The sequence below is a fragment of the Uranotaenia lowii genome, chromosome 3 (assembly GCF_029784155.1).
Source record: "Uranotaenia lowii strain MFRU-FL chromosome 3, ASM2978415v1, whole genome shotgun sequence".
Taxonomy (NCBI): domain Eukaryota; kingdom Metazoa; phylum Arthropoda; class Insecta; order Diptera; family Culicidae; genus Uranotaenia; species Uranotaenia lowii.
Window position 1 is genome coordinate 248,535,007 of NC_073693.1, and position 23,058 is coordinate 248,558,064.

The following is a 23,058-nucleotide window of genomic DNA, read 5'->3' on the forward strand; positions in this document are numbered from 1 at the left end:
CGGTTATTATAATAATCTCTTATTCCCCCTGGTGTGTTTTGTCGTCGTTTAGCAATCCAAAGTCCTAGAATTCCATACCGAATGCATCCGGCGGACAAGATTCATCCAACGACTCGTGGATAATACCATTATTATATGTTTATTCAGACCCGACCGCTCCATTCTCCATTTTGCAACCTACCGGTATACATATTGCCTTGGGCCAGCCATTGCGTGATTTCCGGGAAACAGGTTCAACAAACCACACACCGATGTCATTGTTGCAATTTTGCCTTGTGCCATCCCTATTCACACATATACACTTACACATACACATATACAAGAACAGAAGGAGACAAGAAGAGCATAAACACACGTTTAACTAGAGCAGCCATTGTCTGGCCGAATCCGGGACAGCAAACTCTCCTCGGATGCATCCGGTCCGGACCCTCGGAGTCTCCCCGGTGGAGGATGGTGAGAAATTTGTAAATCAGATATTCTGATTTATGTGATAGCATTATTTTCGGTACGTGTCGGTGCTTGAGCAAATAATCCTCCTTAACCTCTCTCTCTGTGCTGTGCTGTGCGACTCGATGCAGTGCGGTGCGGTTTCCCCATTTTAGGAAACCAACCCAGATAACCAACCATAAAGAGACACATGAATTGCCGGCCCAGTGCTCATACCTAGGCTAAAAGGGAAGAAGAACTTTCGGATAAAGCGACAGCACGTTCGTTGGGGCCTAACTGAAGTTCTAGCTCCCGAAAAAAAAACACGAAGGGACAGTAAAACCGGTTGCATCAGATAAGCTCGCACGTTGCATGGTTTCCGTTTTGAATACTTCGGATCAGATTACCGAGATAAATATGTGCGACTAGCAGATTAATAATACGGATAATTGAGCAAGCACTAAGAAGAATTCAGGGTTCAGTGCTTTGTTTATGGTTTAGGGTTCACGTAGGATTAACATAAGGAATGCAAGAGTTCGATGGAAGAAAGAAAATATAAAACTTTATCATTAATTTTTTATGAGAGAGTTTTTGATCGTCATATAAAAATTTAAAAAAATCAAACAATAGATGTACGAGTTTTTAACATTTTTGATGCCGTATTATCCTATTCCAACATTGTTGGTGTAAACATATTTCTGAGATAATCACAATTTTTTTAAATAAATATTTTTATAATTCAGTTTTCAGTCTGGGCTAAACTGCATCAAAAAGCAAATATAAGATTCACCGTTAAAATTTCGTTTCCGTTTACTGGAATTTCATTGTCACGTGTTTGTTGATTTAAAGTTTCATCCATCCTTACACTTATTTTTATGATTTCATCTAGTAAATTTATTTGTTGTATTTTTTAACCCCTAAGTGTATGCAGCACCCTCATGCTTTTTCTTTAAAGATATTTTTGACCGAAAAAATGTAAAATTTAATTGTAACAATGCAATACGTTTCTATAATTGTTGTTTTATGTGTAATGAAATCACAGTTATATAAAACCCTACACAGTAAACGAAAATTACCGAGCTCGGTAACTTCTTTTACCGAAATCCTAACATGTGTAAATCGTTAAACTGTTCGGTAATTTTTTCGGTAAAAAATAAACGAACATCGGTAGATCGATTCTTCATTTACCGATGTTTGTTTATTTTTAACCGAAAAAATTACCGAACAGTTTTACGATTTACACATGTGAGGATTTCGGTAAAAAAAACCGATCTCGGTAAATTTCGTTCTTTGATTTTCTTCATTTCCAAAACGTTTTCATTTGATTTTCCATTAAAAACATAGTTTGTTGCAACTTACTCCTTTTTATTAGTACGATGAAAATCACATGTTTTTAAAAATTAAAAAGTAAATGATGATGAGGTTCTTCTAACTAAGTCATTTTGATGTCCATCAACCTAAAAACTCTGATGTACAAGCGGTATTATTATCTGTGGGCATTGAGTTTAAAAAAGCCATTGAAGTTTAAAAGTGTTGCATGATGCCCAAGTTTACGGTATGAAGTCTGGATTGGCTTCAGAAGATTTTACCTGCACATACATAATCCTATCGACTTATGTACCTTTTTTTAATTTTTTTTCACGATAAAGCAATAACGACGATTCACCCGAAATCCGCACACAGCACTGCGTGTGGTATCCATCGTCGCCTTGATCAGTCTGATCAGCTTCCCGGAAAAGCCGTTCTCTTCCATGATTTTCCATAGCTCGTTACGGTCGATCGTGTCGTATGCGGCTTTGAAGTCGATGAATAGATGGTGCGTAGGGACTTGGTGTTCCCGGCATTTTTGGAGGATTTGCCGTAATGTGAATATCTGGTCCGTCGTTGACCGTCCCTCCATGAAGCCGGCCTGATGACTTCCCACGAATCTGTTTGCTTGTGGCGTTAGGCGGCGGAGTAGGATTCGGGACAACACTTTGTAGGCGGCATTGAGGACAGTGATTGCTCGGTAGTTCTCACAGTCCAATTTAGGGCCTTCTTGTAGATGGAGCATATTACCCCTTCCTTCCACTCCTCCGGTAGCTGTTCTATGTCCCAAATCCGGACTATCAACCGGTGTAGGTGATCGGCCAACCTGTCCGGGCCCATTTTGATGAGTTCAGCTGCGATGCCATCCTTCCCAGCCGACTTGTTTCTATTCAGCTGGCAAATGGCTTCCTTAACTTTACTCTTCGTTGGGAGTGGCTCCTCTACGTCGCTGGCTACGCCGGCGATGTACCTTCCCCCACCGTCTTGATCTCCTGCATGTGCGCCGTTCAGGTGTTCATCGAAGTGCTGCTTCTACCTTTTGATCACCTCACGATTGTCCGTCAGAATGCCCCCGCCCCCGTCCTTATCCCTGCACATTTCGGCTTGCGGCACGAAGACTCTGCGGGATGCGTTGAGTTTCTGATAGAGATTTCGTGTTTCTTGGGAACGATCAGCAGCTCCAGCTCCTCGAGCTCCTCCTCCTCCAGGCGGCGCTTTTTCTCCTGGAAAATTCGGACATTTCTACATTTCAACGTGTGCCTCTTTGCACTACTGCCGCCCGCGCGATATTGTCTTCGTCCATCAACCTCCTACACTCTTCGTCGAACCAGTCGTTCCGTCGAGTTCGCTCCACATAACCGATGACGTTCTCCGCAGCACTGTTGATGGCATCCCAACAGTCCTCGAGAGGGGCTTCGTCAAGCTCGCCTTCTGCCGGCAGCGCTGTTTCAACCGATTGCGCGTAGTCTGCCGCGACCTCAGGTTGCTTCAGTCGTGCGTGATTAAACCGAGGCGGGCGCCGCTAACATGTGATGTTCACTACGGAGAGTTTTGGGCGCATCTTCACCATCACCAGATAGTGGTCTGACTCGATGTTGGCGCCTCGACAGGTTCTGACGTCGTTGATGTCCGAGAAGTGCCGGCTGTCAATCATAACGTGGTCGATCTGTGATTGCGTTTGGTACGGTGATCTCCAGGTGTATTTGTGTGGGAGGCGGTGCTGGAAAAAGGTGCTACGTACGGCCATTCGTTTGGAGGCGGCGAAATCAATAAGTCTGAGGCCGTTTTCGTGGGTTAGCTGGTGCGCTCTGAACCTTCCAATTATTGGTTTGAATTCCTCCTCCTGGCCAATCTCAGCATTAAAATTCCCGATGACGATCTTGATATCATGTTTTGGGCAACGGTCGTATTCAGCTGCGCGTAAAATTCGTCTTTATCGTCACTAGTACTTCCGAGGTGAGGGCTGTGCACGTTGAGGATGCTGATGTTGAAGAATCGGCCCTTGATTCTCAACCGGCTCATTCGTGAGTTGATCGGCCACTAAACGATCACGTGCTTCTACATCTTTTCCATCACTATAAAAGCTGTTCTAAGTTCGTGTGTGTTGCCGCAGCTCTGGTAGATGGCACGACCATCTGGGTACGTTCGTACCGTGGAGCCCTTCCAGCATACCTCCTGCAGCGCTACGATGTCGAATTTGCGGCTCTTCAATTCGTTGGAGAGCACGTGAGTACTGCCCACCAAATTTAGAAATCGGCAGTTCCATGGTCCAAGTTTCCAATCGCTAGTCCCTTTTCGTCGCGTGGGTCTTTGCCGATTTCCATCCGAAATTTATTGTTCGTTGTTTGTTGCTTATGTTTTTTTATAGTCACGGGCTCGCAAGGCCCGCAGCTAACCCTACTATCTCGCAGGAGGACCGTCGTGATGTTTGCTGTCTTTACATGGAGAACAGACGCGTACGCTGTAATGCTGTAAACGTAGTAAAACAGGATTTTTCAAAATAAAACAAGATTGAACAGGTTAACAACCAAAAACAAAAAAAAAACGATGTTAAATAAATCAAGAAACAAGTCCAAAGAAGACATAACAAGATAGAACAAAAAAAAGAAAAGAAAAACAATATTGTTGATACTCACGATTTAGGATCATTTGAAGTCCGTTCCGTGGCCAGATTGTCCACACCATTGTGGATTCCGAATCGCTACCGACTGCTCCTAAGTGAAAACCAAAACCACTGTAACGATGTTACAAATGAGATAAATTTCATGTTCAACTCTCGAGATCGGTAAATGAGAGAAACGCAATTACTTGTGTAGAGCTTTGGGGAACAACATTTTAACGTCATCAGCGCCTCTAGCGGTCGGTTTCCGAACCGACCATTTTTGATCGGTCGTGAAGCAGTGCACATCGGCTCTGACCCTACCAAAAGTCCAAGAACCGATTTGTAAAATAAAAAAGAAAATTTTGAAAAAGAAAAACATACACCAGTGGGTGTGGGGGCAATGATCGGGTTTTAGAATTTGGTTGATATCTTGACCGACCCAAAAGTTGAACTTCCTTTCTCTAGTTGATCGGTGGATGAGGCAGACGTAGTTATCTGCAGTGTTAACTCTTAACGATATAGAGAGCCGACCAACACGTTGTCGTGAGTAGCATTAAGCTGACATATGTAGTATGCGATGCTAAATTGAGTTTGATTTACAGTGGAGATCAGTTGCGGTCGTATTATAATAACGTCAATATTATAATATTATTTTTGGTACGTCAAGCTAGGCCCAGTGCGGGAGTTTTCAAGTTTTCTCCGTAAGTAAAAAAAATACACGCTGATTAGTCCAAAAAAAGGTCAATAAAACCCTATATGACATATTACAGTTTCAAAGGAAAACTGGTGCTTATACGATACAACCTCAAGCACCCAAGACAAATCGTTACAGGGTTCAGGACAAATCCTTCAAGTGAAGGTGTTTGTTCAGGGTAGGTGAACGGGGCCGCGAAAGTCTACGCCGCCTCATTAAGAGAGTCCCTTGGACCAAGAGCACCTACGGGCCATAGGAGGTCAATCCGCATCCTCCCGGTTCACGAGGCCGGTCGTCAATTGCCGGACGTGTGCCGAATTAGAACCCACATCAAGACTCGCGCGAGCAACAGGCTAAGTGTCAAATTAGCCGCCGACGAATTAGGGAGAATTCGAATTCAGTCGCCTTCAAGTGCACCAACAAAGCCGGGACACCAAGCGCGCCATCGATTGCGACGGAGCAGTAGCCGCCGAGAGAGGATTCTTCATTGCCGCAGAGAACAAGCAGGTCAGATCTACCAATTACCTATCTCTTTGATATCGAACTATTCTACGCCCCGCTGGGGGAACATATTTAATTGAACCGAATCGAACCAATTGCAAGCACCTAGGGTAGAAATCCCTAAAATTGGGCCGTGGGCTAAAACTTTGAAATCGTGAAACGAAGGTTAGGAGTTCGATTGAGGGTTTTGCATTCGAAATTGAGTACTTGGGCCCCATTGGTTCTTTGATTTCGGGTTGGGACTGAATTGATGTGTCGTGGAGCGATCAGTGGGAGTAGATTACTCAAATCATCAGAGACCCGCCTTGGGGAGTCTCGCCGGGCATATCATAGCACGCTTCTCCACATGCAACTGTGATTTCTCGCATTTGCTTGGCGCAAAGTGGAGTAGTTTAACTGAATATTTACCCCCGTTTCGTGACCCGTTACACCACATTGTTTTGTTTTGTTTTTGTTTTGGTTTTGTCTTCCTTTTGTTCAGTCAATTCGCATACTGAGAACAATAGCGTTTTGACAACCAATGATAATCGATGATGATGACCTATGATGACAACGAATGTTGTCATCATGCACGATCAACTTTGCCAACACAGCATATGGTTCAGAGTAACCCAGCAGTGTTGGCAGTTTATTCTGAGAGGATATCTGAGAATAAAAACTGATTCTGAGTTTAGGAGTCAGATGATTTTAAGCGACAAGATTATAATCGCTTTAAAATTAAGTTATTGTATAAGGACTTGACGAAGAAAATAAATGAAGATTAACTTAATTCCAACACAAGCCTGCTTTGATTACTCAAACTTTCACGAAATTTAAAAGTAGACGGAACAAGTTCAATTAAATATAAAATACGTAAGAAGATAAAATGCAAGATTAGCAAGACTGGTCAAGGAAAAACGAAAATTTAATGACAGAAAAGGTAAGAAAAAATAAAACTGGATTGAAACTTATAAAAAAACAAGTTGAAAGTGGGTAAAAATGACAAAAAAAAAATCAAATGAATACCAAATGAAGGCTTTCATTTACATCGAAATGCTAATATTTTCAATCAAATTTTCTATATGTTTAGGGGAGAATGAGGATACTTGATCCCTGAAGATACTTGATTCCTTAGCTATATCTCGTAACTGGAATGTCTAACAAAGATCAAATGTTCTAGAAAAATGTGCCAAAATGAGCAAAATAACAATGTTTGTAGTTTAAATTTTTTTAACAAAATAATTGTTTGAGTAAATGAACTTTGTTTGAAAAATTTCACAAAATTTAACTTGATGATCTTTTTTCATCACTTCAAAATGTTCCTTACATGGGAAAATTATAAAAAAAATATTTGTTCATATGTATCAATCGTTCGAGAGTAAAATGAACTTCATAATGCCATATTTTCAAAGCAATGAAAAACTCCCAACTTTTTTCAGAAAAAGTTTTCTAAAATGTTGATTATGGGTACAATTGATCCCCTAGAGTTGGGTACAATTGATCCCCCCTCCAAACGGCATATTCTTCTTCTGAATTGATCGTTATGATTGCTGATTACGAAATTACTAATATTTATCCAAAAAATAATATTTATCAAACAATTGTCTAAAGAAAAGAGCAAAAATAATTAATTTTCTCTTAATTATAAAAAATAGCACCTTTAAGTATGCACAATCACTAGCGTTGAGACCAAGTTATAGAATTTTCTTCTTCTGACAGTTATAAATTGTGAAATGAGAACAAACATGACCAAAACAGTCAATTAACATTCTATCTTGGGGTTTTGTTTGATTTTTATACAAGGATTAGGGCTTCCTGAATATAAGATCAAGTCTCCTTCAACAGGGGATCAAGTCTCCCCTAACTTCAGAAAAATCGCAATTTTTTAACTCCCACGAAAATGCTTCTAGTTCATCAACGGGTTCAAGTATCGTTCTAATTTTTGGAGCATAGAAACTTGAAAATACAAGCTGTCAGAAAATGTCAAAGACGACGAGTTGCTAAATTTTTCCAAAAAGATACGGTGAAAATAAGAAAAGGGGATCAAGTATCCCCACTCTCCTATTTATATGTCTTTCAATCTTGTATTATATCTTTTTTAAACTTTTAAATTTTTCCAAGTTTCTATTATGAAATTTGGTTTCTTTTTAGTTATTTTATCTTGAGTTGTAGTGTCTTATCTTGTTTTAGCATGACTCACCTAGCTCATCTTGTTTATTTTCCTATCATAATAAATTTTCCTTGATTTACCTTTTTATCTTGTTTTGGATTTTTTTTGTTTAATCTTGTTCATTATTGGATGATGATTTTCGTCTAGTTTATCGTGTTTTTTCCTGTTTTAACCATGTCCCATGTTGCTATATATGGTTTTATATTATTATGTCTACACATTTTCACATTTCCTTATACTCTGTTAAGTTTTATTTTCAATCATCTAGTTTTGTCATGTTTTATCTTGTTTAAGTTTGCTTTATATTGAAGATGCTTCATCTTGATCTTCATCAGGTTTTATCTTGTTGTATCTGGTTTCAACTAATAATGTAAAGCTTAGTTTTTGTGTTAAACTTTTTATCTTGTTGTATTTAGTTTTATTCATTTAATCAATTTAGAGACGTTTGGCCCTTTCACCATGTATTGTGGATGTTCCATGCCTTTTTAGTGAATTATAATATTTTGAAGTTCAGGGGAAGCCGCCATCCTTAATTTAAATTTTATCGTTTAGCCCTTTCACCCAACACTCATATTTTTTTTTTTTGAGATTTTCAGTAATATACAGCTCTGAAATGAAAAGCGAAAGTCGCCATCTTGGATTAATAATAGTGTCAAGCAACAAATTTCTGCAATGCATTTTCACAGGATAAACTTTCTAATAAAAATTCGTAACCGTAACCGTATAATCGCACAGCTAAGCTATTATTCGATTGAAATATTTCATATATTTTTGGTGTTCTCGAAATAGATGAAATCAGAAATAGATTCCGAAGAAAAACAGCACTTCCGGTTATTGTCCAAAACTGAGGATGATTGTATTTTTATACATCGACCAAAATCGACCACTCTCCCTCTCGATTGGTCGCTATGGGGGAGGGAAGTGATAAACTTTTTTGCCTACTCGTGTTTTGGATGTTCGGTTGATTTTCTGCCTCGTCATCGGCATGTAAAATGCTAATTCTTCTGCTCGGGAAAAAACAAAAACTCAAAAGCGTCCAACTTTTCCAGAAGCAAAGCGCTAGCTGACCAGACGAGCGGGAAAAAGTTCCGTCTCGGATGATGATGATGAAAATCGGAAGTGGGCTCCCCGGCAGATTGCCACCGAAAGCTGCCTGGAAGCTGCTGGTGCATCGGAATTCTCGGAACATTTTCCGGTTTTCCCCTTCAACATAACTAGCATCGACTGCTGATGGCAATATAAATTTGTAATTGGAGAACTTTGTCCAGGATTTTCGGAGGCACTGGAGAAACTGGAAAGTTTGCTCCCCGGTAGTGTTTTCGGGCCAAGCGGATAGCTCAAAGTGTTATTATTGCAACATTTGGAATTTATGATCACTTTTTTTTTTCGAGCGTAAAATTGCTTTCATTCACTTGGTACAAGAAAAACAATCCAACGGGGTTATTGCAGTATCTTTTAATGTAATGATTTAATTTGTTTCCCATCTTTACAGCTTTGAACAATAAATGGTTTTGTGAACTTCATGCTTCAAGCTTTTAAAAACATGATTTTCATTTGATTGATCTACATAAATTCTTGTCTACAATATAAGTTATGTTTTCATTTTTCACAGATACTAAACATATGTAAAATAAGGTTTATAACATGGAATTTATAATTTCAAGCACCGAAAACCTTTTTTATTTAACAAAAGATCCAGGCTTTAGGAAAATCACTTTTACTTTATATGTATGCATTCGGTGCCACATTTTCCTTCTCAAGCCAGCCGTCGTCTTATCGGGAAAACAACTTTTACCCATTTGACATTTTGAATGCAGCCAAGCTTTCGGATGGAAAGTTTGTCTATGCTGTCGTTGCTGTCGTAATAAACCCACTCCTAAGGCTAAGATATTTGTTTTTGCTTTTCCCTCATTTTTTTCCAACTTCCTTGTGTTGTCACAAAATGCAGACGTTCAACTTTGATGTTTATTCCGCAAAAATACTCAAAAGTTACTTTTTTTTAACTTTTTCTTAAATTCTCGAAGGTACGTTTTTTTTTTCATGAAAATTCATCGAATATATTTTATGTTTGTGATCGCCGTAAATTAATGTAAAAGCAAAGTTTGTACAAAAAGTGCACATTTTCTGATCCAAAACCAATGTGTAAATCAATTTTTTTAAGGAGCCAAGAAACGAATTTTATTAATTGCATATCAAGGTGGCGAGAAACCGCGTCTCCCAAGTGGGCTATTTGAGGTGTAAAGGGCTTAAATCATATTAAAATACTCATGCCTTGAATAGGCCTTGGAGTCGAAAAATTATTCTTTCTCTCCTTAAGAAAAACCCGTAAGATCTGTCAAAAGTTGGGTGAAATTTTAGCTGCATCCCACTTGCACTAGTGCAAAACCATCACCAAAATTCGGCAGCGCTTCCATCGCCTAATTCAAGGGCTTTTTTCATCGATCCTACCCTAGGGGTGCTCCTTAAAATAACGTCGAATAGGAGGCCATAAGCGAGCAGATGCGATCATCATGATCAGATAGGTCCTGATTCACTGACCAAGGGTTTAAAAACGTGGTCCCTAGCAACCAAAAGTCACATATTTACTTAAATGAAGGCTTCGAATGTTATATATTGAAACACCTAGCCAGTTCCTTTGAGTGTATGTACTATATGTACTCATTAATGAACTTCAAAGTTGCAAAATTGATTTATATGTATTGTATAAGACTCATTTTGCCCAATTCCCATGAGTGAACTATATGTTTGTACTCATTGATGATATTGAAAGTGTATTTACTAAGTCACAAAAAGTGCATTGAGGTTGCAGTGCATTGACATCCAAATGAGGGTCCCGGTATATCTGTATAGGCTTTTGAAAAGTTATTTCCACAATCGCCAACTTCAGTAATGACCAAGAGAGGGCATACGGACATAAAAGGTCTCGGTGGGTGTGCCACATGGGTCAATACTTGGCCCAGTCCTTTTTTAAATTAGCTGATCACCCAGGTGGTAAATCCTATTTACGGATTGCATTCCAAGGCACGGCGAGGCACCGCGTTCCCTCAGTATGCTACTGGGTGCAATTGATCGACTCTAGGTACTATGTACCCCTAGGGCATAAAGTCCACCTGGGGCTTCTGGTCATAACTCCCATCCGGACCTGCATCGAAGACTGTACCCGAGATGGGAGACCAAGTTTGCGCTTAAGCGCTCATCGGCTTACAGTCAAAACTTCAGCATATATACCCTGCCTCTTGTTACGATTCCAAACCAAGTACCTCTCCTCTGATGACTTGAGGTCCGACCTTTACTCGTTACTCGAGGCTCGCTTGGTTTGCACGACTATCGTGCGCTCCGCCGCTGTTCGAGCCCCCTTCAAGAGACCAATGACCTCTCCTCTAGCAATTCGAGATCTTGGATCCTCCACTTGGTTTGGCTATAGACCCTCTCCTATTTGCCGTCCGTGTATCGAATGGGGAGCAGCTTATCCTAGACACGCGCCTGTCACAGCACACGTCCTCCTGCACCGATTCGAGTGACTCATCCGCCGACGACGTGGAGTCACTCTACCCGAGAGTATTGCGCGGCGTAAATACCCTTCCCCCTACGAGTTCGACTGCGAAGAAGGTCAAGTCTTATCCTCGCAGCTTCCCTCGTAGCGAGCGCGTTCTACTCAGATACTCCACGGCGATGGAGATATTCTACACAACGTTCACGAAGTGCCTAATAGCTCGGCATATGCAGAAGGTAGAGTCTTATCTGTGTATGCTTTACTGCTAGGATCGGGCGTGCACTACAAGAATGAACACGCCGAAAAGGCATTCTACTCCGACCGTGGCACGGTCTTCCTCCTTCCTTTGGCTTGCAACTTTGGGGCTAGCAACCCTAGGCTTTTTGCCAATCGTGTGCCGAACCGAAAGCAGCTTATCCTAGACTCGTGCCTGTCACAGCACACGTACGGGTCTTAAACGCTTGCGACTCAGATGAATCCCGACGGTGATGTAATCCTACCCGACTCGAGGGTCTCATCCGACGGCGACGTGAGACCACTCTACCCGAGAGTACTCCGCGACGTAAATACTCTCCCCCCTGCGAGTTCGACGGAGGAGAAGGTCTTGCCTTATCCTAACAGCCTCCGTCGCAGAGGGCGCGTTTGACTCAGATACTCCGCATCGGTAACGTTTGAGGTATCCTACACACAGATCCGCGACGTATCAGGCAGCTCGACATACGCAAAAGGTAGGTAACTCCTTTGCAGAGCAGTCATGATCCAACCCAGACATCCATTTGGTGGAAGTTTCAAATTTGCGACCCAAATATACGTGCAAATATACGTGTTAACATATCGTATATATTGCAGCAAAACCAGAATACACGTATCATTTTGGAGGCCATATAGGTACATTAGCACACATATTCTTGATTTGGATTGTATTGTCGTAATAAAATCATGCAATGTATTTAAATACGATAAGGAATATGCATGGGCCGCACATTGTAGGTGCAGTAATACGGATTGTCGTAATAGAATCATGCAATGCATTTAAACTCGATAAAGAATATGCATGGGCCGCACACTGTAGGTGCAGATATACGAAAATGAGTTTAAAAAACATTCTTTACGATATAATCTGTAAAATAAAATACGACTACTGGTTGTCTGGGAAGTGAACCCATCCCTGACCACGCGCCAGGTATTGGCGTCCTCACACATGCTCCGCACGATGTTGTCGGCTGTCGTGTCTGGTCCGCAGGCGGCAAGCATGTTAGCGCCTACCCCTTCGAACCTCGGATAGTGGAACACTTCGAGCTCTGGTGTCTCTACTGTTTCACCAAAGGTTGGGCCGAATGGCGAGGCCACGTGTCCAAACCGATGGTGGTAATGCATGAAGCATCCGTGACCAGTCAAGAACTGTGTCATGCAGAAATTCACCTCGCCATGTCATCGATCCTTACAGAATCCGACGTTAGGGATCAAGCGATGGGCCCACCGGCTAGTTCCGAGCTGTCCCACTGGTTCTGTCAGCTGGACATCGAGGCCTCTCTGGCATATTTTCGCACATCAGGCATGTGCCTGTGCTCGTAGCAGAAAATATCTTTTTTTTTATTAGTTGATCACCCAGGTGGTAAATCCCTATTACGGATTGCATTCCAAGGCACGGCGAGCGACCGAGTCCCCCCAGTATGCTACTCTGGGTCCATGGGTGCGATTGGACGACTCATGATACTAAGTACCCCTACGCCTTATAGTCCACCTAGGGCCTCTGGCCTTAATGCCATCCGGACCTGCAACGAAGATTTTACCCGAGATGGGAGACCAAGTTCGCGCTTAAGCGCTCATCGGCAACTCTAGTTCGAGTCAAACTCCAGTATATGTACCCTGCCTCTTGTTACGATTCAAGACTAAGGACCTCTCCTCTAAAGACTCGAGATCTTGACTCCGCCTGGCTTGGCTCGAGGCCCTCTTCTCTTTGCCCGTCCGTGTGCCGAATTGAGAGCTGCTTATCCTGGACACGCGCCTGTCACAGCACACGTCCGGGGCTTTACGAAAGACTACTCAGATGATTCCCGGCGTAGAATTCATCCTACACCGACTCAGGTGACTCACCAGCTGACGACGTGAAGTCATCCTACCCGAGAGTATTTCGCGGCGTAAATACTCTTCCCCCTACGAGTTCGACTACGAAGAAGGTCATGTCTTATCCCCGCAGCCTCCCTCGTAGGGAACGCGTTTTACTAAGATACTCCGCGGCGTTGGGGGTATCCTACACAACGTTCGCGACGTACCTAACAGCTCGGCATACGCAGAAGGTAAAGTCTTATCTTTGTATGCTTTTCTGCTAGGATCGGATGCACACTACTCGAATGCCCCCCGCCGAAAGGGCATTTTACTCCGACCGTGGTCCGGTCTTCCTCCTCCCTTTTTGACTGGTAACCCTAGGATTTTTGCCCGCCGTGTGCCGAATTGAGAGCAGCTTATCCTAGACTCGTGCCTGTCGCAGCACACGTATGGGTCTTTAACGCTTGCGACTCAGATGAATCCCGACGGTGATGTCATCCTACCCGACTTGAGAGGCTCATCTGACGGCGACGTAATACCACTCTACCAGAGAGTACTTCACGACGTGAATACTCTTCTCCCTACGAGTTCGACTGCAAGACCGAGATGGACATGACTCCCGCCACAACATCAGCTGCTACCAAGGGCACCGTTCGGTATGCGCTGATTACGCGCAGGTTCATCAGCCGTTGCACACTGCTGAGATTTTGCAACTTACACTGCCTGTTCAAGGATGCCTTCCAGGCTGCCGCTCCGTACCGCAAAATGGACGAGGTCACACTCGCCAGGACTCTGCTTATGCGGAAGTGGATCGCCGAGTTATTCGACATGGTCCAGCTTGGATTCGATAGCGCATGATCCATCTGCAGACGTCCCTGATTGTGCTGAAATCAGGCTGGTAATCAACACCATCTCGGTCTTGTGATGAGCCAGACGCAAGCACTTGGAGCGCATCCAACTTTCCACCTTCTCAATCGGTACTGTCGTTGGTCGTCGGGGAATCCCACAAGTCTCACTTACGTGGGGAGATGCAGTCTCAGCAGTTCGTTGTAGACAATGTTTCATAATACTGGGCAAAGTATTGATCCTTGTGGAACCCCTGCCGAGGCTCTCACTGTTTCTAGTCCTTCGCTGGTCATATACTGTAGTTGGTGGTCACGGAAGTAACACTCCACCATCCTACAGATATATGCCGGAATCCTTCTTTACGTTCTACGTTCTTTACGTCAAGAATGACCACTGTGCAAAACTGGTCTGCTCTCCTTTTCTTCATTCTGGCATCATCTGCCCTTTCGATGACCCGTCGAATGGCATCCATCGTACTGCGGCCTTTCCGAAAACCGAACTGTTTGTCGGATAGGCCGTTCGCACGTTCGGTGTAGAGCTGGATCCTGCTCTGTCCCACCTTCTCTAACACCTTCCCAGCAGTATTCAGGAGACATATCGGGTGATATGCTGATGGGCAGGAGCACCAATCGCTGCCGCTTCCACACGTCTGGAAAAAAACCATCATCCACGTACTGTTGCAGTGATGAACGGAACATTTCGGGATGTTCCATGAACGCGGCCTTCACTGCTACATTAGGGATGCCATCCGGACCCGGAGCTTTGTTCAACTGGAGAGACTTAGCGGTGTCGCGCAGTTCCTCCAGCGAAATCTGCTCCTCCTCACTCGTATCCCAGTCGTATGGGACCCTCGGCCATGTAACCTCCTCGTGCTCTGGGAACAGCTCGTTGACGATCTCACGCAGTTCATTCGGACACGATTTCTGTGGTGCACCTCCACTCCGCGTTTTGGCCATGCCAATCCTGTAAGCGTCGCCCCAGGGGTTGTCATTGGCGTCCTCGCAGAGTTGCCTGAATCGTGCCGTTTTGCTCGCCTTGATTGCCCTGCAGAGGGCAGACCTCGCAATTGCGTAGGGTACTCTTCGCTCCGCTCTCGCTGACGGGGACCTCGCTCTCTGCACATGTCGCCTAGCCCGTAGACAGTTAGTACGCAGGTCCGCGATTTCCGTCGTCCACCGGTAGATGGGTTGCCGAGTGTCCTTCCGCTTGGCCCTCCTTGCCATCGCAGCGTCGCATGCGCGTGCGAGTACCCTCGTCAGGTTTTCCGCAGACAGGTTTCCCAAGTTCCGCTCCCAATTTAACACTTCGACAAAGACGTGTCGATCAAATTGTGTTGTCTTTTAGAGGCGTGCTCCTGTTGTCGTACCTCTTCTACCTGCCCACATACTTGTGCTCACTTGATACCGGATCGCAAAGTGATCGATATCGGTGAACACGTCGCTTACCCTCCAGTCGCTCGTCCAGCTCGGACTGCTGAAGGTGACGTCGATGATGAACTCATTCCCATTCTTGTGGTAGGTCCTTGGTTCGCCTACATTCCCCAGGTCTGCATTCAGCCTTGCTACTTGACAGGCGCGAGTCTTGGATATGCTGATCTCGATCGGCTTACGACGGACATGAGGCTTCAATTCGTTAGTGGAGAGGTTACACCTCGAGTCCTCAAGAGGAGAGGTGTGTGTGGTCAATCCCAAGTCTTTACGAGAAGAGGTCGGGTCTTAAGTCGCAAGAGGAGAGATCAGGCTTTTAATCAACAAGAGTACCCCTCCCCTGGTCACCGCGAGTCATCACGAGGAGAGGTCAGACTCGAGTCGCTAGAGGAGAGATCAGGCTCCGAGTCGCGAAGAGGAGAAGTTTATGTGAGAATCTCGTGTCATTGCGAGGAAAGGTCGGTTCTAAAGTTGAAACCGAATGTGCGGATTAAGCCAAAAAAGTATTTTCAAAACTAAGAAATTCCTTGAACATCATGGTCTACTCTCTATGCCACTACATTTGTCAAAGGCTTTGCATCGTACGAAGCCCTCTGTAGTTCCCTGGATGGCGGCGCAGCAAAAGTTTATTTTTTATGCATTTTGCGATCATGGAAGAAAAAGTCGAATATCCTAACAGCGATTCATTTTTCAACCGGTTTCGACACTATTGTCTTTCGGCAAATTTATGGTTCAGCAAAATTAAGTTTTCGGGCTTGTTCTTCTTGCATCATCCCGAAGACGCACACAAACACAATTGCACCTCCTCATTCTTCATTCGTTTTCTTCCACCCGCTCTCAAAATCTTTCCCCATCCAGAATTAACGGCAGCTGATGCCACCAACATGAATGGCTTCGAAAGAATTATTATTATTCGTTGTTCATCATCTGATGAACAGGAAAGTTGAATTGTAAAGAAAATGTGCCGGCTGCTGGCCTGGTTGGTTGGCTTTTCTTTCGGATCTGATACGAGGAACTATGTACACTGCAAAGGAAAAACTTTTCATCTGTCAATAACGTGTACCACTCCACAATTGTGAGAAAGCTCGAGAAGACAGGAAAGTTGGTCGTGTTTTTATTGAACACAGAAGAAAGAAAAACCTCGAACCGAGCTATTTGAATTGATAAATCTCGAACATGTTTCTGGGCCCCAGGAAGTTGTAGGAAGAGTTTGCAGAAGTTGTTCATCACCGATGATGATCAAAAGCGTACCTAAAGATGATTTTGTTATTTGTTCAGCTGAAGAGTTGATGGAATTTTGTACAAAATGGCAGATGATCAGATGATAAGGTTTCTCTGAGGAATACGATTACCAAATTGACAAAATTGACAAAATTGGTAAAATTGACAAAATTGACAAAATTGACAAAATTGATAAAATTGACAAAATTGACAAAATTGACAAAATTGACAAAATTGACAAAATTGACAAAATTGACAAAATTGACAAAATTGACAAAATTGACAAAATTGACAAAATTGACAAAATTGACAAAATTGACAAAATTGACAAAATTGACAAAATTGACAAAATTGACAAAATTGACAAAATTGACAAAATTGACAAAATTGACAAAATTGACAAAATTGACAAAATTGACAAAATTGACAAAATTGACAAAATTGACAAAATTGACAAAATTGACAAAATTGACAAAATTGACAAAATTGACAAAATTGACAAAATTGACAAAATTGACAAAATTGACAAAATTGACAAAATTGACAAAATTGACAAAATTGACAAAATTGACAAAATTGACAAAATTGACAAAATTGACAAAATTGACAAATTGACAAATTGACTAATTGACAAAATTTACAAGATTTAAGAAATTGACAAAATTGACAAAATTTAAGAAATTGACAAAATTGACAAAAATGACAAAATTGACAAAATTGACAAAATTGACAAAATTGACAAAATTGACAAAATTGACAAAATTAACAAAATTGACAAAATTAACAAAATTGACAAAATTGACAAAATTGACAAAATTGACAAAATTGACAAAATTGACAAAATTGACAAAATTGACAAAATTGACAAAATTGACAAAATTGACAAAATTGACAAAATTGACAAAATTGACAAAATTGACAAAATTGACAAAATTGACAAAATTGACAAAATTGACAAAATTGACAAAATTGACAAAATTGACAAAATTGACAAAATTGACAAAATTGACAAAATTGACAAATTGACTAATTGACAAAATTTACAAAATTTAAGAAATTGACAAAATTGACAAAATTGAAAAAATTGACAAAATTGACAAAATTGACAAAATTTTCAAAATTGACAAAATTGACAAAATTTACAAAATTAACAAAATTGACAAAATTGACAAAATTGACAAAATGGACAAAATTGACAAAATTCGACTTATAATTTATTTTAAAAAAATTTGATAAAAATTTTAAAATCGATAAAAATATGAGAGTGAATAACTTTTCTGTCAAAACCAAAGAAGTTCAGCTTTTTTTTATTCCGTCGAAGTCGAATTAAATTTTTAAAATTGTGTGTCAAATTGTTCCGAAATTTTTTATTCATAACGAGGTAAAAAAAATTAGGAAATCGCAATTCCATAAATCATTTCGAGCTGAATTAAAGTTTCCAAGGAAATTCGCAGGAACAAAGTTGTTTTGATTAAATTTCATGGCTTGGCTAGCAATCAAAACTGATGTTCATGCATATTGAAACTAGTTTGTTTTCTCAAACAGTTCCCAAAAGAGCACTGTACACACTGCAAGGTTGTTTTTGATTAAGCAAACTTGTCGGATTAGAGTGACCCTTTAATCAGTGCTTCGGCAAATAGGTCACCAAATGTGTTTGTGTTACACTAATATTGGGTGATCACCTTTGATATGTTCAAGTGCCGCTTCCGTGAACTCGCAGAATCGATGTGGCACAAGTTGGAAGAGGATGTTCGCAATTTGTGCCGGGGAAAAACTTTCAAGTGTGGCGGAAGATTCATGGAAGGGCGCACTAGTCGGGCAAGTAGAACATATTAATTGACAGTCGGGATCATGTAATTTACATAATTAGAATTCCCTCCGGAGTGCTGCAGCAACTCAGGTCAGGAAATGTCACCGTCCATTTTCTGGGCCAGGGCGCGCGTAAATTGCTGTTTCCGAGAACTTCCGCGATGGACGACAGCAATTTCGATAGACCGTTCATCAAAATAAACATGTGCTCGATAGGGTGATCAGAATTTCTCAACATAATATTGATGAAAAAAAATCATTAAAATATCCAATGTGTTATTCCTGTTGTTACATAAACCTAAAAACTTCTTCAAAATTATACTCAACTCCAAATGAAAACTTTTTCCAGTAGCTCTCATAAAAATTCTGAGACTAAAATTACCCTCCCTATTTTTCGCGGAGTGCCCTCGCATAAAGCTCGTTGTACCAGAACAAGTAGTGTTTCAATTGACTGGGGAATACATTGATAGCAAAATGCGAAATGTGAGCCAGATGAAATTACATATGAGTAGCAATACGGATCCTGTCGAGCATGTTCGCCATCATAATACTCATCGGACTGCAGCAGGACTTCTCGAGATAAGTTTTCTAAATTGGTAGCTACAAAGCTAGCGACCGATGCAAGAGGCAGGAATGCTGATGTTTACATCCGGAATAATTAATCAACCCCAATCGCGCTCGCTGATGGTTCAACGGAAAATTAGTATCGATTGAATATCAAAAGGGTTATTTCGGTTCGCCGGAGGGACAAAATTAGAAGCAATACTTGGAATCGAAGTTGTTGGTATTATTTTTGGGTTCAATATATAAATATCTTTGTATCAGTCTCCTGTCAGAGTTGAACTTTATTTTCGGAATTTCGAGTATCTGTACTTTTACGACGAATTACAGATTCGGAACAAGTTGATTCAGTTTGTTTTAAGCTTTATACGCTTTTTGATAACAATATGTTATCATTTGAAAAGTTCATGGCTCCTTTTGAGGAATGCACTTTCGAGTACACGTCTCATAAACAATTCCAATCGGATCGTCCTTCAACGCTAAGATGTTTCAAGCTTTCAGCAGTTTCGTAATCAGGAAAGTAATCCAAAGCTGGAGCCTGGCATTCTTATTGGCCCACGCAACATCGAGTCCAAACTCACTTTAAAGTGCCTGCGTGTGATGGTTGTTGATCGGTTAAGAAGACAATTCAAGCAAACAGATCTAAATTTGGGAAATAATATCTATGTTTCATCACTTGTAATAAACCCGGAAGGATCTAATCCAGCACTTCTAGTTTTTGGAATTTGTCATCCGGATAGAATCGTGCCAATTCACATTTAACCTTCATATATCCTGCGTAAGGGTTTTTTTCGTGGATGGCGAAGACTGTGACTATTCCCAGAGGTCGAATAGGTTCATCACCAATACCGGATCTGTTGAAAGACGTCTCTCTAGCAAATTTTATGGAAAACTCACACCATCGAGCTTCCAAAGCGCACCACGGAGATTCACTTTTCCCGGACGGAGTGGGTTGTGTAGTCCCCGTTGATCCTTGCTAACTTCTGATGGAGCATGCTCGGTCATGCCCCTACTTTTGGCTGCTACGCACTCTCTTGCGAGATCGTGCAACTTGTCTTCTAAGTTACCTATACAGGTTTTATAACATGATTCCAAATTACTCGTAGCACAAAGGCCACCGAAGAAAATACAATCCAATCTCTCTTCTATTCTGTGGTAACTTCAGCCTTGCATGATCGACTCCTATTATCGGAATGCAAATCGGTGAATCTCGAAAATCGGGGAAAACCTTTTGACCATGTTTCATAGTTCAATTACTGGCAAACCCAAATCTGGAACTGTGTGCTAAATCATCAGGGCATCCGCTGTTCGGCTTGGACATTTTTAATTACACGACACGTGATGAATCTTCATTTCGTGTTATACTGCATGTCCACTCTAAACACAAAAGTCAATAAATTCCTGTTTTTCATTTCTTCTCTGTCGCTGGCAGGTAAAGAATTTTCGGAATTTCACCAGTAGGGCACAGGCGCTACTACAGGAGTGGATAAAGCCAAGAGGTTTTCAATACCGATGTCACGACTTCGGATCCACTTTTCGATCAGCTGCTCCCGTGACTCAAAACTACCCAGCAAACATAAAATCGCATTAGAAATGATAGCTCAAGTCGTTAACAACGTCAAAGCTAATCGAAATTCCTACAAATAATTAAACGATCGTAAATGGTTACTTGAAGTCGGTAAGGGGAATGAAGTCGATAAATGCGCATATTGGGTAATATGTGCGTACCGCCGATTAACAAAATGGCTGATAGATCAATAGGGGAGAGTAAGGATACTTGATCCCTGGGGATACTTCGATACATTTCGAAACAGGAATGTCTTTCACACAACAAATGATCTAGGAAATTGTTTCAAATAGAACAAAACAAGAATACTGTTTGTTCAACCATTTTAAAATTTTTTTTTTTTTGAGTTTTTAAACTTTGTTTGAAAAATTAAACAAAATATTTCTCACATGAAAATATTACAATAAAAATATTTAATCCACAATGTCAATCGTTACAGTATAACTTGAACTTCATTATGCCATATTTTCAAGGCAATACGAAACATTCAATTTTTTAAAGAAGAAATTTTCTAAAATGTATAATTGATCCCTAGAGTCCAAAAAGGTGTACTTTTCTTCTGAATGGATCGTGAATATTGGTTATAATGAAATTACAAATATTTGTCCAATAACTAATGTTTATCTAGTAATTATCTGTTAAAAAGAACTAAAATTACTGTATTTATCTTAAAACCAGATAACTACGCCATTACGTTTGCAATAAATGGTGGTGAAAATAATTTTGGAATTATCTTTGTCTGATTCTTACAAACGGCGAAATGAGAACTTTTATGGCAAAAAAAATAGTTGACGGACCTTTTATCTTCGGATTTTACTAGATTTTTGCCTAGGGTTTGGGCACCCTGATTTAAGGATCAAGTCTCGTGTAACTTAAAAAATATCACAATTTTTTTAGTCTCACGAAAATGATTCTAGTTAATCCACTACATCATGTATCGTTTCGTCTTTTCAAGTATATAATAATGAAATAACACGCTGTCAGAAAATGCAAAAATCGGCGAGTTGCAAAATTTTCCCAAGAAGATATGATAAAAATAAGAAAAGAGGATCAAGTATCCCCATTCTCCCAGATATCTAATCAGTGAAGTTTCAAGGTATTCAGCTTTTGACACTTGGCATGAAAAATTCAGAAGATATTAGTAAAGTTATAAATTATATGATATTGGAATAAGAGACTCAAGAATCAAGAATAAATAGGTTAGCCATATATTTTTTTACTTTTTACAGTTTAAGCTTTAAATCTACGCTGTTATAACAATCTTACAGTGTTAAAAGAGCTTTACACTGATCTGATAAAAATACGATATGAATAAAATATTATCATGAAATATGGCAATGGCATACCTAACTTTGTTTCATACAAAAAATTGTAATATCTAAAGTTTCGCAAAAATTTCAACCTTGAGGAATGCTTAACATTAGTTTCTACGGTTATCAATTAAATTATACGAAAATAATGCAAGTGGAACTGAAATATAGCTTAGAATATAAATATGCGGTGTTCGCTTATGTGCCGCCTTCATCCTATAAATAGTAAAAGTCGAACATATACAAAAAAAAGAATGAGAAGACGGCTTGTTTGTTGTCTTTGCGACCAGCAGTGCAACCCGAATGTTGAAAATCAGATAGTATATTTGCAAGGATTGTCCAATGAGAAAAGCAGCAAATATTGTTGCAGACAATGACTTCCATAAGTTAAGAGCAAAAACTTGCACTTTCTTGCGTTCTCTCAGTATGTACGAATAAGATCCGAACTGTCGATGAGAATATGACTGGGGCCAAGTGAAGACGCTGGCTCCAGATCGTCAACAGTGGAGGTCTTTTACCACGGCCCTAGACCATTTAGTAAGTAAGTAAGTAAGTAAGTAAGTAAGTAAGTAAGTAAGTAAGTAAGTAAGTAAGTAAGTAAGTAAGTAAGTAAGTAAGTAAGTAAGTAAGTAAGTAAGTAAGTAAGTAAGTAAGTAAGTAAGTAAGTAAGTAAGTAAGTAAGTAAGTAAGTAAGTAAGTAAGTAAGTAAGTAAGTAAGTAAGTAAGTAAGTAAGTAAGTAAGTAAGTAAGTAAGTAAGTAAGTAAGTAAGTAAGTAAGTAAGTTAGTACAAACAAGGTGATGAATATCATCTTATTCGTTCTTTTCGCTTTATCCAGAATTCAAAATAAGGTATATTGACTCCACTTTGGTACGTAAATCAACGGATCACATGGTGGATCGTAAACAAAATAATTAAAATTCTCAAAAAGATTACACTAACTGTTTTGATCTAAACGTTGTTAAATTATTTCTTCTAAATGAATCCCTCGATGTTTCGAAATCAAGGTGCTCAGAGTAACGGTGAAACGTCCTGATCACGCCAATCATTGCACTATTTACCCCGTAGTTGTTTTGACAAAGTGGAGTATAGAGCT